General features: G+C 37.1%; 1 protein-coding gene and 2 long non-coding RNA genes across 43 annotated transcripts in view; 2 read left to right on the forward strand and 1 right to left on the reverse strand.

The window, feature by feature from the left end:
• Nucleotides 1–15,394, forward strand: part of prdm16 (PR domain containing 16) — a 452,417-nt gene that overhangs the window by 150,185 nt on the left and 286,838 nt on the right. The window lies entirely within an intron of this gene.
• On the forward strand, nucleotides 1,796–10,322 carry LOC147835815 (uncharacterized). Its single transcript, XR_015498483.1, has 3 exons — nucleotides 1,796–4,168; nucleotides 5,559–6,431; nucleotides 9,178–10,322. It is a non-coding gene; the product is annotated as an uncharacterized LOC147835815 (long non-coding RNA).
• On the reverse strand, nucleotides 6,898–8,874 carry LOC137496386 (uncharacterized). The gene is made up of 3 exons (XR_015498470.1): nucleotides 8,787–8,874; nucleotides 8,142–8,189; nucleotides 6,898–7,285 (listed from the first exon to the last, which is right to left on the reverse strand). It is a non-coding gene; the product is annotated as an uncharacterized LOC137496386 (long non-coding RNA).

Consider the following 15,394-nt stretch of genomic DNA (forward strand, 5'->3'; position numbering starts at 1 on the left):
ATGTCTGCTTTACTGATATACACAGCACCATTACTTTCTTATTGAATTATATACTATATGAGCAGGGCCAGATTTGGCGGGAAAGCAGACATTTTGTCCTGGGCCATATGTTGGAGGGGGTAACTGAAATCCTCTATATTTACTTTAAAGACAGCACATTTTTTTAATAATGTTTTGTATAATATATATATATATATATATATTATTTATTTATAAATATTATTCATTCATTCATTTATTTTCTTGTCGGCTTAGTCCCTTTATTAATCCGGGGTCACCACAGTGGAATGAACCACCAACTTATCCAGTAAGTTTTTACGCAGCAGATGCCCTTCCAGCCGCAACCCATCTCTGGGAAACATCCACACACACATTCACAAACACACACTCATACACTACGGACAATTTAGCCTACCCAATTCACCTGCACCGCATGTCTTTGGACTGTGGGGCAAACCGGAGCACCCGGAGGAAACCCACACGAACGCAGGGAGAACATGCAAACTCAACACAGAAACGCCAACTGAGCCGAGGTTCGAACCAGCGACCTTCTTGCTGTGAGGCGACAGCACTACCTACTACGCCACTGCCTTGCCTATAAATATTATTCATTTATTTATTTTATTTTCAGCTTATTCCCTTTAATAATCAGGGGTCGCCACAGTGGAATGAATCGACAACTTATCCAGCATGTGTTCCAGCCAAAACCCAACACTGAGAAACACACACAGACACACTCTCTACAGCACACACACATACACTACGGCCAATTTAGATTACCCTATAGGGTAAATGCCGAGCTAATGCAGTTCCCATGCTGAGACACTTCCGGTGACCTGTTATTGTGAACTTTTTACCATTTTATACGGTTCCTTATACAGCATCGATGTGGTAATGTCATTAAAATACATTCAGTTAAATAAACTTTAGCATTTATTTAGTTGCTCAAGCGTAAAACGAGACAAAAAGCCGTTTACTCGCACGCGCCCGTCAGAATCGACAGGCTAACGCAGAAGCTCCATTGAATATACTGGGGTAAAATAAATGCTCATATTATAAAGATATGGCGGGGGAAATGTAATTTAGTGCAGTGCTTCTTGTACAATCTGAGACCCACTTTAAATCGGATATCACTCAGCTAGTGGAGATCGCTGATTTTTAAAGAAAACAGACCTTAAACGCACCGGATTTTGCATTGGCATTCAATTCGCCGGAAGCGCTTAACCCAGGTTACTGGCATATTAAAAGTCCTATTAGCATGCTTATATGCTTATGCATATACCCCATTCACCCATAGTGCATGTCTTTGGATTGTGTGGAGATCGAAAGAGAAAAGAACGTCTCACGTCTGATCAGTCATGTAGAGGGAATATAGAGGAAACCCACGTGAACACGGGGAGAACATGCAAACTCCACACAGAAATGCCAACTGACCCAGCCGGGGCTCAAACCAGCGACCTTCTTGCTGTGAGGCCATCGTGCTACCCACTGTACCACCATGACGCCTTTATAAATGTTATATTGTGTGTGTATATATATATATATATATATATATATATATATATATATATATATATATATATATATATATATATATATATATATATATAATTATTATTATATATATATATAAATATAATTATTATTATTGTACATCTTTATAACATAAATAACAAAAAAAAAAACATTAAAAAAAGAAAATGATTCCGGGATTGTGATGGAAAAACAAAAAGTTGACAGAAATTGCTGAATAAATCATGCAACATAGCATACTTTGGTTATATACTGCATACTTGTTCCTATGCTTTTTTTATTATTAATTGGCAGTATGTAGTACACTAGTGTTCCAAAAATAGCCAATAATCAGTGCAGAGGCATCAGCTCCACACTGCTTTCACACACATTTTTATCCTCTCAAGGAATTCATATTTCTCTTTTTGGCATGCCAAGTTTTATTCCCAAGAAAAGCCATGCTAGCTGTCTTTCTGCCTTGGTTTGCATTCACTAATGATGCTCATCAGAACCCGACCCCAAGAGAAAGCCCCTCACTCTCTCTCTCTCTCGCTCTCTCTCTCTCTCTCTCTCTCTCTCTCTCTCTTTGTGTCTGCCTGACAGACACAATGCTCAGATTTCAACCCTCATTTACACGCTCAAGTACTTTGGCTTTATGTTTTATAAAGAGTACACTCAAGGCCCTGGTTGACAGCGTAACGATTGACAAGGAGCACATCTATGATATTTGTTCACACACACACACATACAGACAGATACACGCACATACACACACTCGCTAAAGACCAGAAAGACATCTGTTGGACCATCTGTGACAAACCATCTATAAAAATGATACTTGTTAGCAGCTGCCAGAAAGCGGATGACAGTGTGTCGCCTTCATTTTCGGATACTCTGTTTAATTATTTATTTTAAATTTTTTTCTTGTGTATTTTTAAAGTAACCATAAACCGGAAGCTGCGATTGTTATATTTTTGGAGTATTGTGGTGTAGTTCCTAGAGAATTGGAATGCTAAATGAACAAACAGTAAACATAGCTTGTTTTTCTACTGCAGGCTGATTGTCTATAGTAAGGTAGACATTTCATTCAGAAAGATCTGGAAAGGGGTTTTAGAAGAGTTATTACAACCTGACAGACTCCTCCTGCTCACCATTTCTGTTTGTCGTCAAAACTGACAGCTGGAGGGGCGTGGTTAAATGTTAGAAGTAAATTTTCCGATTTCAATTAAAAATGATAGAGCAAACTATTTTGTTTTCTTAATGACATGCACAGATGAATTCACCACATGACTGGCGATGTGAGTTAACAAAATCAATATAGTTGGTTTTAATTTCTTGGAAACTTTAAAGACACTTTGATGCTGTGTTCACACCAGAAGGCGCAGATAAATTGCGCTATTCGTGCATAAATAGCCTTGTGAACATTTGAGTTTACTTGCTTCATTCGTGCGTCAAACCCCACTTCATTCGCGCGGCAATCCGATTCATTTGCGTGTCAAATTCACTTCAACACAGACGTGGATTCGCGTGATGGGACGGGCTTCTGTCTGCCCGGTGACTCTAGCTTTATAGCTAAATGGCTAACATGGATTTTATTAAGAAAATAACAGTGGTAATGTGCTTTATGGAGACTGAAAAACAGCGTCAATACGTTTAGGGTCCTGTCCACTGCATCCTTTCAGAGGTGCGTCCAGCTCTGTGAGCTCATAGACTCCTCCAGAAACTGAACCTAGATGACGGAGACTTTCAGCGGTGCCTCTGACTGAGCCAAGCCCAGTTTGATGACTTGTTGTCGATGTCGCCTGGACGATTTCCCCCGGGACACCATCAACAGGTTCTACGTCACAATCACACCCCCCGCAAGAGCAAGCTTCTGATTGGTTAATGTGGCGCGAATGTCCGCTGAAGTTCAGATTTTAGAACTCGAGAGATTCGCGCGAAACGCTCATCAAGCGCGTCAAACGCGCAAAACGCGCAAAAAGCTCAATTCGCCTCGCGCGTACTGTGCTATTCGCACCGCGCCATACACGCAATTCGCGTCATTTGCTCTGTGCCATTCGCGCGTATCGCGCCACAGAATGTCTATTCGCGCGTTTGCATTGACTTAACATGTAAATCACTCGCGCTTGACGCGCGTTCCGCGTCTGGTGTGAACGCAGCATTAGTGTTAATCCTTGTGTGCTGTTGGGGATGTTTTCATCCACTCTGGGTTGATTTTGAGTCTTAATTTGGCCATAACTTTTGCTGTTTCAGCAAATGGAATGATTTTTGGTAACAAATCTTACTTTGGCGCATATTTTGGGAAAAGGAACTCTTTTGCAACCAGTCTATCCAAAGGGTTAATGGTGCCAACTAGAGGTCTGCATGGGACCATTTTTTTTAGTCCTGCTCCTGCGAGGTTCTCTTCCGCACCTGACTGCTCTTGCTCTATGTTCAGCCTTTGTTGACCCACTCCCCGCTTAGAATAAATTTCTACCTGACCCGACCGTTTAAATTTAGATCTGGTTCCAAAAACTCACATTTTAATTGGGTGCTACCAAAAAAGAGAGATAACAGATATAGGTTGTGAAGGATTGTAGGCTAAATGTCTTAATCATGAGGTTTCAGTCTTGTGACTGCTAAGGGGAAAAACTTTAAGGTATTATCACATCGCGTTGTAGGGTCCAGCCAGTTGGTCCAATGACGGTATCCAATGGTGGATGAAGGTTCACTGCATGTTCGGTCTTTCCAGTGCACAATGTTGATTTATATTAAACTTAGCTCATATCTGACTCCAATTTTAGTTTGAGGTGGTTTAGAATATTAATATAATTATCCTCGTTTTTTCTGACTCCAATTATAAAACATTGATAAGATTATTTTGTTTCCTTTCACATTATTTTAGATTATGATTGAATATTCTTTTGATTTGTTATTATACCTTATTCTCATTTACTCAAATTCCTATAGCATCTCGAGTCTTGCACCGGCCGGGTATACAATCTCTTAATACAAGCTTGTCAGTCTTGGTCATTAAACAGAGGCGATTAACCACTCTCCTAAGAAGGCAGAACTCTACTTACTCAATTTAGGAGATTTTTATGTGGTCCCCATAGATCTGTTATCTACTTAATCAAGACAAAGTATTTTAATAATAATCGCACAGGATTATAAGTTTGTAGATGAAGGCCTAAATATCCACATTTAAATTAGTTTCAACAATATTTTGTTGTTCTAAATAGAAAACCCATAGTTGGCCTTTTGCAGTCTACGTATACATGAAATAATGCCAATTTGCTAGTCGGATCTCTAACAACATTGTATAGTGTGCCACACTGCTCCGTCTAACATGTTTTAGTCCGTTACTAACCTGTACAGTGGCTTGTAGTGCTATGGACAACAACATTTATCAGTGATAATAACACGAGGTTTGAATAATTCAAAACATAATTTATTAGTCAGGTAAATGTATTATGCCAAATTCAATCAGTCAATTCATAAACGATCAATACAAAACATCAAATTATCAAAGATAAATCCAAGATTAAAAGATGCATTCCTGACTTTTTACATAACGTGTAAATTTTACATAACGTGGAGCCTAGGCTCCATGTTATGGGCTGATCTGGGCAGACAGAATCGCGCTGGGCCTTTCTCAGACCTTACCTTAAATAATCCAAGAATTCCCTCAAGGAAGGGGGTGTGAATAACAAAAGGCATTCACACTTAGTGGAAATTCACACCCTTCACAGTGGTTCAAAAGATGCCTGATGTCTATTTCTGAGAGAATGAGACCATTGTACCAATCGCACTGAGACATTTCAAATGATATCAAACATGATAGTTAAAGTCAGTTGGTTAATCTAGAACATTCAAACATTGAAATGACCATATGTGAGATGGGGTGGATGAAGCCGAGTTTCAGCAGACTCAGATGTAAATGCAGCAGGAACTAGTTTTTCCCGCATTCCCACCTGCTGGGTTGTTAAGTCACCAGTCTCTGTTTTCAGCTCATGTTTTGAATTGTCAAAGATATCAAAATATTTGCAATATTTCAACTCTTACAGCGTGAAGGGTAATTTTTTTTCCATTTGCATCTAAGATGCTTGAAAATAACTCCCATACATCAGACTTGCCTGATGTGGATCTCCTAACTGTAAACTGACTGTTTTCTAATGCAAGCTGAAGGACAGCTCATCTTCACTTTGCTCTCCCATGTTGGTAAAGCCCGCTCTGAGGACTGGTAAGCAGATGATGCACTCATAGACTGTGCAAAAAAAAAAGCATGTGCAGAAAGATCTGGTCATAAAGCACTTAGTCATGCATTCATCATGTGTAACAGTCATGAGCACTGGCTGTATCGGTGCTCAAGAACAATGAGGATATCACAGGTATGCTTTTCCGAAATGACATCGGGACTCGGTAACCATATATTGCTAGGCCAAAAGCTCCTGTTCAAATTACACCAGAGTTACCGACCGCTACCGCGTTTTATTCAGAAATTTATTCCCATGCTGCAAGAAATCTGGTTGGATCCCCTGGCTGTAATGCAGACCTCTAGTGCCGACTGATGATCAACAGTAAAAATTACCTATTTTACCTCTTCCCAACAAGGAGAAACACCAACAATCAAGAATGTCTTATTATTTTGTGCCATGGTTTTGCAATCATAATATGATGTTATAATAGACATCAATGGGCCAAAAACAGCCACCAACATAATGAAAGGTTAAACAGTGGCAAAGAATTATTAAAAAAGAATTGTTTGAAAAGCAAAACACAAATCTTGACTACGTAGTGGCTGTTTACATTAAAACATTGGTTTATTTGTTTGAACATTCTCACCCAGCAACAGGGCAACAACCAATCATGAGACACTGAGCGGGGCTATCTGTAAATTCAACAAATGATAAACGTGGAATGTTCCAAGTGTATTTTTTGTACACTGTAAAAAATGTTACTTAGATCTAACTTATAAAAAGTGAGGCAAGTGGTTGCATCGGACGTTTTAGGTTGATTCAACTTCCAGCCTTTTTTAAGTATTTTAAACACTAAAACATTGCTTAAAACAAATGCAATAAAATTAAGTTGAGCCAAATAATATTTCTAAAATTACTCAAATCAGATAAACTTACTTTTTTTGTTAAACTTAACTTACTTATACATTGCTATATGTTGACTGTACTCATTTTAATTAAGTATTATGAACTTAATGATCTAAATAAAATTAACCATGCATATGTCATTTAAAACGAATTTAATTGACTTCTGGCTGTAACCTCAGAAAATAAATTGGCGTTTCTATATTGTAAGCACAATATACACTAGTAAACACAGATAAACAGACTTTCCTGTCAATAACAATTAAATAAGAATGGGAAGATGGCTTAAAGACCATAACATGTATTCAATATCAATCAATGTTCCTTTTAATAGTGACTACAAAATAGGCCATTAATGTGGCTACACGTACACAATACATAAATAAAAACATTAATAATACCAGATCCTATTGAGAAATCATCCAAGGCAACTCAGTGAGGAGATTTGCATATTTTGATGAAGATTTTGGATGCATAATGTCCAGTCCCACAAAGAGTCTCTAATACATCTTAAATGTATACAGTTTTGATGGATACTTGAAGTCGAGGACATCGGTAAGTCCAAACAGGAGCCATCATGCATTTGACAGGTTTGGCAAACCTCTGACAGTCCTATGATAATCCAAACTGTGTTGGGCTGATGGCAAATTTTTCCCGTGGGCAGCCGCATGCACCTCTGATTCCTCACAACTCTATTGGTAGAGACAAAAAGAAACAGGAGTTCAGGTGGTTGCTACCAAACAACATTAAATAGCTAAATACTGAATAGAAAATAACTACAAGTGAAGTTACAAAAGTCCAGTGAGAATGATGCATGGATGAAACACCTTAGTTTATCAGTTAAAAAATACCTTAGTTAAAATTACCTAACTTTTATTTAAAAAATAAAAAAAGGTTATAGAGGTTGTGTAATTACATTATTCCAGGTGTTTTTAGTTATCAAATTTTAAAGAAAACTGTGATTTTACTCAGTGTAACAGTGCATGTCATTGTGGTTTCCTGTCAATCACAGAATTGTTAAAATTTAGGTATTACATTTTTTTTGTTTATTTTGGCAACTTATAAAGCATAAGAATGTTTATTTAATTTAGATATTAAAACTGTTTGAAAACGGCTATAAGAAAATTATAGAATACAAATTCTATAATTTAATTGTCATCTTCATTTTGCACCAAACTTTGCACGTCATAATACAAATTTTATTAAATAAATAAATAAATACATTGCCATTTTACACATTACATTAAGGTTTACATTAAATTTTTGCTAAAGCTACATTTAATTGACTTTTTCTTCAAATTTAATGTCACTGGCAAATGACAGTTCAGTGATTCAGTGTTATCAGTTAGCTTTATTGAAAGACTGACAGATAATAAGAAACTGCATTAGGATATTTTTATACTGTTTTTACTGTTGCACACATAAAAAAAATCTTCAGATATCAAATGTAAGTTAATTCTATGGAGCCCACTATTGTTTGCAATTTTACCAATGTTTTACTTACCTGCAAATAATTATAGCTGTAATTGTATCTAATGTTTTTCTTACCTGGATGTGAAGTTTGAAGATCCACAGGTAACAAAATCACTTTGGTATCTAAAGACCAAGAACATGCATTTTAGAATGAGGTGCATACAATTTAAATGGTTCTGTAAACATCAGTAGTAAATGTAATTTAAGTTAAAATAAATTGTAAATTTGTAATTTATTCACTATGCAGCATTAAAAAACTTATGGACTAAATCTCTAAAACACAAACTTTAAGTTATACTTTCTCTTACGTTAAACACAAACTACTTAACTGTTGCATACGTTTCTGAATTTAATATCCATCCTTAATGTGCTGCTATAACTTAGGTGAGCTAATTTTAGCTAAGTTAGCGCTAACAAACTGAACCCCCACACCCCGACCGCCCACCAGTGACCTTGTTAATCGGTTCTGCAACGTTAGTTTTACCTACTAAGTGTTTTAAAACTACTTTCACTATTTTTCTCAATAATATCACTTTTAATCGTTAGTATAAACTAGCGTTGGTTAGCGTTAGCCAACTTAGCTTTCCATGTGAGAGCAGTCTAACTGTTAACATACCTGAGGCTACAGTACAATTTACAAAGCTAAAACCTCACCTGCCTAGCGAAGACAGCAGTTTTGCATGACTTTACAATTATCATTCGGCTAAATTTGCAACTTACCGTGTTAATCAGATCCGCTGCTGGGAGCAGTTAATGTCGACCATTGCAGAAGCTGCGTCTGCCTGCTAAATCCCGGGCAATGAAAAAAGAGTCACGCCAAACTATTAAAATCACGTTTTATGAACACCTGCCCACATCGACAGCTGCTCTAATAAATTGTCTGTGTCAACTCACTTTTATAACATTTATTCTACACAATAACCACGTACAAAAATCTACTCAAATAAATTGCATTAGTTTTATTCAAAATATACAGTTATATAAAAACTGATATATTTTAAGTAAAGAGGAAGCAAATTTTATTTTTTTGGTATAAAACAAATAAAATTAACTAGATTGCAATTATTTAAAGTAGATAGAACCAACTTTGTGAGTGTAGCACTTTTTACAGTGTAATGGGTAAGGGTCCGGCCTGCCCCTAACCCTAACTCTACCCCTAATTGTGCAGAAAATCCACACTTTTTTAATGGACATCAATAGGGCAAAAACAGCCACGAACAAAAGTACATTTGAACAGTACACATCATTTTATTCACGTTTATAACAGTTGCACTTTGTGTTACATTACATGTTTTACTCACATAAAACATGAAATCAACCAATCGCTGTCTTTTAGAAACCTCTGGCTCATAAAACGTTTGCTTGCAATGATTGAAGAATAAAAGAAAACATTAAGTCACATCCTGTCGGCCCCGTTCGCCATGGTCAGTGGGTTCTGGGCTCCTATTAGAGATAGCCATAACAGTCAGACATAGATAGCCATCGCTGCTGTCCCTGAGGAGCTGGACTTGTCTACGTCACCCCGCCGCTTGGACCCTTAGACAAATACACAAGTAAGAGAGAGTGAGAGAAAGAGAGAGAGTGAGAGAAAGTGAGAGAGTGAGATGTTCACGACACATTTATTACAACTTTATTACATCAATATATACATTTATACAACTATAACCTGCAGAACTTTGTTCACAAAAAATAGTCATCAATAACCTCAGACAAAGCCCCTTAAATACACCATATTAATTAATTTTTTGCATAATATTTTCTTACTTTTTTCTTATTTTCTGAATTTAACAGAATAAAAATACTGCCTTTAAATCATTACAAGGCCCATGATCATTTTGTTCCTTTTTTGAGATATACATTGGCACTTTGGGATGCACTACAACAGTGCACTTGAACAGTTGACACATGGAACTTTAGACAAAAACAGATATAGGAAGAGAAAGATTGAGCAAGACTAAGAGAGAGAGAGAGAGACACCAGAGCAGCTAAGAGCAAAGAGTTGGAGGTGTTAATAGAGCAGGATTAGCGACCGGCCACAGTGGTCCAAACACAGACAGATATTCACTGAGGGTTTGAATCTACAGGTCATACGTGCCAAGCTCTCTCACAGACTCTCATGATGACAAAACATCTGTAAAGATTCCCATCCTAGATTATGACTTTTCCATATTTAAGTCAAAAGGTGTGGGAAGAGAGAGTGTGTTTTATTTATAAGACAATAATAATTGACATCATTTACATTTTAATCCTTTAATTATCGCATGTGTTTGGACTGCGGGGGAAACCGGAGCACCCGGAGGAAACCCACGCGAAGGCAGGGAGAAGATGCAAACTCCACACAGAAACGCCAACTGAGCCGTGGTTCGAACCAGCGACCTTCTTGCTGTGAGGTGACAGCACTACCTACTGCGCCACTGCCTCGCCCCGGTAATGCGCAATTTAAATATAAATTCAAGAGTTCATACTTAGCTGATGATTGATATAGCTTGTTTGGCATGCTCTTCCGAGTGAGATCCCTAAGCTAATAAGATCCTCGGGCCTGGGGATGCCTCCCGTTTGCAAGACGAGAGGGTAGTTTGAGGTCAGGTAGATCGCGAGAACTCCCCTGCAATAGTAGCTAACGAACAGATAGCGGTTGCTCTTAAGAGATAACTACTTACTAGCAGCATGTCAGTGCTGCATGTTTTTGGACGGTGGGAGGAAACTGGGGAACCCGGGGAAAACTCAAGTGAGCACAGGGAGAACGTGTAAACTCCACACAAAAACGTCAGCTGGCCTGGTAAGGACTAGAACCATTGACGTTCTTGCTGTGAAGCAACAGTGCTAACCACTGGGCCACCGTGACACCCGTCTAGGAAAAGAGGAGGAGTAGGGGTGGAAGGGGGGATTCTTCAAAACTAAGATGGCTGTTATATGGAACTTAGCGTAATTACAGTGGCTTAGCAATCGTCTGATTGGTGAATCATAAATTGAATAATGCTAATAATGTTATTTTTCACACAAGACGTCTTGAATTGCTATTAATCAAGCATTTTGTTGTCTTTGCCTGATAGAGAGCATTCTGGGATTATCTTCACCTCTTGTAAGTCAACCCAAACCCAAATGCGATCTTTAATTTGATGAGTAGTTTGACTGAGATTAAGATTAGAGTACATTTTCGAATCGTCCCTCTGTTAACCTGCTTGCACAGCAGCATAATTATGCCACCTACCTGCTGCAACAGTCCTGAATGTGCCTTGAAATGCCGTGTAGATCAGCAGCTCACCAGGCTTTGCTGTGTGTGAGCGTTTGCCTGGTGTGGGTTAATGAGAAGAGGCTGCAGGTAGAACACGAAGTGCTCTTCTGTCTGTCCCCCAGGCTGTCCTGTCTCAACTGAAGAGGTGTTAACTCAGATTCATTTCAGCGAGACGGACAGCTCAATCTCCGAGATGCTTAGCCCGAGGCCTTCACTGCCAGTGAAAGTCTCTCTCTCTCTCTACCCACAAAGCACTGCTCGGGAACAAGAGACAGAGCCTGTCTATTTAAAACCCATTATGATTCCTTTTATCACAACATATTATAACAGCGACCCCGGACACAGACGCTTTCAATCAGATCTGTTTCTGAGCGGGACTCCAGGGGCCCGGAGAGAAGGGTTTATAGCCAGTGGCCCTGTCGGTTTAAGAGGGTCGATGGTGTGATGGCACTAGCTGGGGTATTGACGGAAGTGCCGAACATACTATAGGACGTGAAACGGGACGCTGGCAATCCAACGTGAGATGCTGTCAGATTAGTTCCATAGGGGACTGCTGTCACTGGCCCTTTGTGTGTGTGTGTCCGTCCACTGCCAGATATGACTAGAGGCTGTGTGTGTTTTGGAATTATCCGTTTTTCCTGATACACTTATTGACATAGGGATTCTCGACAAGTGGCAAAAAAAGTCAACTACAAAGTATATGGGTCAGTGTATATTTTGGTGATTGGATTTTCATTTTAGAAATGGATATTGAAAAACGAAAAACGAGACGTTGAAATTGAAATTTTTTTTTATTTTGGTTTTTGAATTTTGAACGAAAATCAAAAAACGGCTCGTTTGTTGTTAAATGATGCAGAAAGTGAATACTCCTTTCAGATCAAATTAATTCTTAATTTTTTTTTTTAAATAATATGACTTATTAAAATGTGCGTAACGTACAACTGTATTAATGCCTCCCTCATTTGAAATGATTCGTGGTCAAACTTCAGGAAGTGGAAGTGTTATGGTTTTAACAATATTGTTAAAAAGTGTTCAGTAAAGCAACTCGATGCTTGCATGTAATGTCGAAAGGTAAAACATGCCAACAAAAAATAAATATATAGCCTATGACCGGCCCTTATATGAGAAATATGTTGTGTTAATTGGGAAAACATGTCTTAACAAAATCCTGTTATAACAAGAATATACCTTTTAAAACAGTATTATTCATTCATTCATTCATTTTCTTGTCGGCTTAGTCCCTTTTATTAATTTGGGGTCGCCACAGCGGAATGAACCACCAACGTATCCAGTAGGTTTTTACGCAGCGGATGCCCTTCCAGCAGCAACCTATGTCTGGGAGATCTCTGTGGGAGAAACCGGAGCACCCAGAGGAAACCCACACGAACGCAGGGAGAACATGCAAACTCCTCACAAAAACGCCATCTGAGCCGAGGTTCGAACCAGCGACTCAGCAACCTTCTTGCTGTGAGGTGACAGCACTACCTACTGCGCCACTACGTCGCCTATTACAGTATTAAGTGGAAAAAAAATAGCCTATAGTAGGCTAGCAGGTCAGTATTGTGTCACTGAGTTGGCCTATCTGGTTTCAAAATATAAAAAAATAAGTCTTTATTCGTTTTTGTTTTCTGGGGATTTTTTTTTTATTCTTTGTTACTCAAAATAAAAAATGAAAGTCAAATAATTTTTAAATTTTGTTTTTCCGTTTTTCACCATGAAAAAGAAAAACGAGCTATTTTTTGATTTTAGTTTCCAAATTCAAAATCAAAATCAAAAAAATGCGTTGAATTTAAATTTTCGTTTTTTATTTTAAAACGAAAATCATAAAACGGCTCATTTTTTTTGTTTTTCAATATCCATTTCTAAAATGAAAATTCAATGACCAAAATATACACTGACCTATAAGGGTAAAATTGATAATGAGTTTTAAGATGACACAGATGAACTCACTCATGGTTCAGCCTAGAGCTGAACGATTTGTGAGCGTCTAATTGCGATTTATCTGATCAAAATTGTGATTTGCGATTTAAAGAGCGACGTTCTATAATATCATAAAAGAGCTACACTTTTGTTGTGGGGGTTTTAATAGCACCAAAGAAAGACCAAGTCGAATTAAAAAGTATGCAACACTATGCTACTGTTTATTTAAAAAAGGGTTGGGCCGACAGACGATGCCATCATCCATCGCCGATGGCCATAGACAACACGATGCTGAGCTGTACTTACAAACTTTTATGTGCAATCTGGTACATAAAATGATTGTATCTAAACAACTTTTAAAAAGTCATTTAGTTTCCAAGGCAATATTTTACATTTTTTTAAAAATGTTTTCCATTTAAACCTCCGTCAGGAAGACGATACTTCATTATAAACACATTATAAAGAATAAACACAGACTTAACTTTATTTTACTGTTTGTACGTAGCTACTAAATATATATTGTTCTTATTATATTATGTCTATACCTAAAGTGTTTACATGCCAAGCTGGACACCAGAATCCCAAAATAGTGCATACAATATCAACATAAAAATGGCGATTATTATTATTTTGTGTGTTTATTCCGACTTTCAGGAACTGTCTCATTTTTCTCACAGCGCAGGACACATTCTCTGATGTTTCCATGTAAATAAACTGAGACATGCAGCCTTGGAGTATTTTTAGCAGTAAATTAGAATAGTTTATGTGAGCAGTCACACTGATAGAGCTTTATTTCTACAGCAAACTTCTAAGGAGACTCGTTATTCACTAGTGAAACAAAAGAATGAATGTATGAGGGGAATCAGAGAAGGAGAAAGCTTGCGATGGCATTTGCTGAAAAGCAAGATAAATGATGTGTACACACACGCCGTGCCCTGGCAGTGTCCGCGGGTGTGGTGGATTCCATCTTAAACCCAGTTTGACCTCGCCGATGCTGTGTTTAGTGTCATTTATCGTAAGGTTTCCTGTAACCATCCCTTTTGTTCTGATTAGCGTTGTCATAAGTTGAAGCGTGTTATGAAAACGGAAGGACAGCTCTTTTTTTTTATTGACTTGTAACAGGAATCATGGGATTCTGATATGCCTCATTGAAACAGAGCAATCCAGATATGTGGCAAACCACTGAAACTGCCGTGAATGTACACACATAGCAGGAGAATTACGTCAGTTTTTTTTTTGCGTCATACTTTTTTTAAATCGCCTCCTTTTTGAACCATCAAAATTGACATTTTGTATTACACCTACATCTTATATGCATGCATAAAAATGTTACGTACATTATATTCCCACACTTTCTGCTTCATTTAACAACTATATATATCTATATATATATAGATATATATATAGTGTTTATATATACTTGACAAAAGTTTTGTGGCCTATTCAAGTTTTAGGAACAACAAATAATAACTTGTGCTCTAGTTGATCATTTGATATCAGAAGAGGCTTAAATGAAAGGTGAAGGCCTCTAGATTACGCTTATTCTACCACAATAAAATATGATCATGCCTTGATTTTTAATGATTTAATTAGTACAGTTAAATTTGACTTTGCTTAGACAAAAGTCTTGTCACTTAACAGAAATTATGTACAGTATAGAAAATAAAGTCTGCCTTTTATTTATTTTTTATGATAAAAAACTTCCTTTAACATTAAAAAATTACATCAGATTTAATATTTCACTTACACATTTATTAATAATTATCATATATTACAAATTATAAAAAAAATTGTTACAGTAATTGGCACATATCATATAGAGTATGTGCTGTATTAGTAGAACATTTATTGTAAAAAAATATAGTGTGTGTGTATACATGTATGTATGTATATATATATATATATATATATATATATATATATATATATATATATATATATATATATATATATTAGAGCTGTGAGATATTTGAAAAATCTGATATTGCTATATTTAATTTTTCTCTGATTAAATATTGCAGTATGAATACAGTTTCACAATATGGTTTGAATAGCTCTATTTGATGGTTTTCTGGGAGTCTAACAGTATTCAGGTACAGAAATTTATTAATCACAATGCAAAAAAAAAATGCTTTTCTTACTTTGTTTTGTCTTGTTTCTAGTCTAAATATCA

Source organism: Danio rerio, chromosome 8 (assembly GCF_052040795.2).
Source record: "Danio rerio strain M-AB ecotype USA chromosome 8, GRCz13ab, whole genome shotgun sequence".
NCBI lineage: Eukaryota > Metazoa > Chordata > Actinopteri > Cypriniformes > Danionidae > Danio > Danio rerio.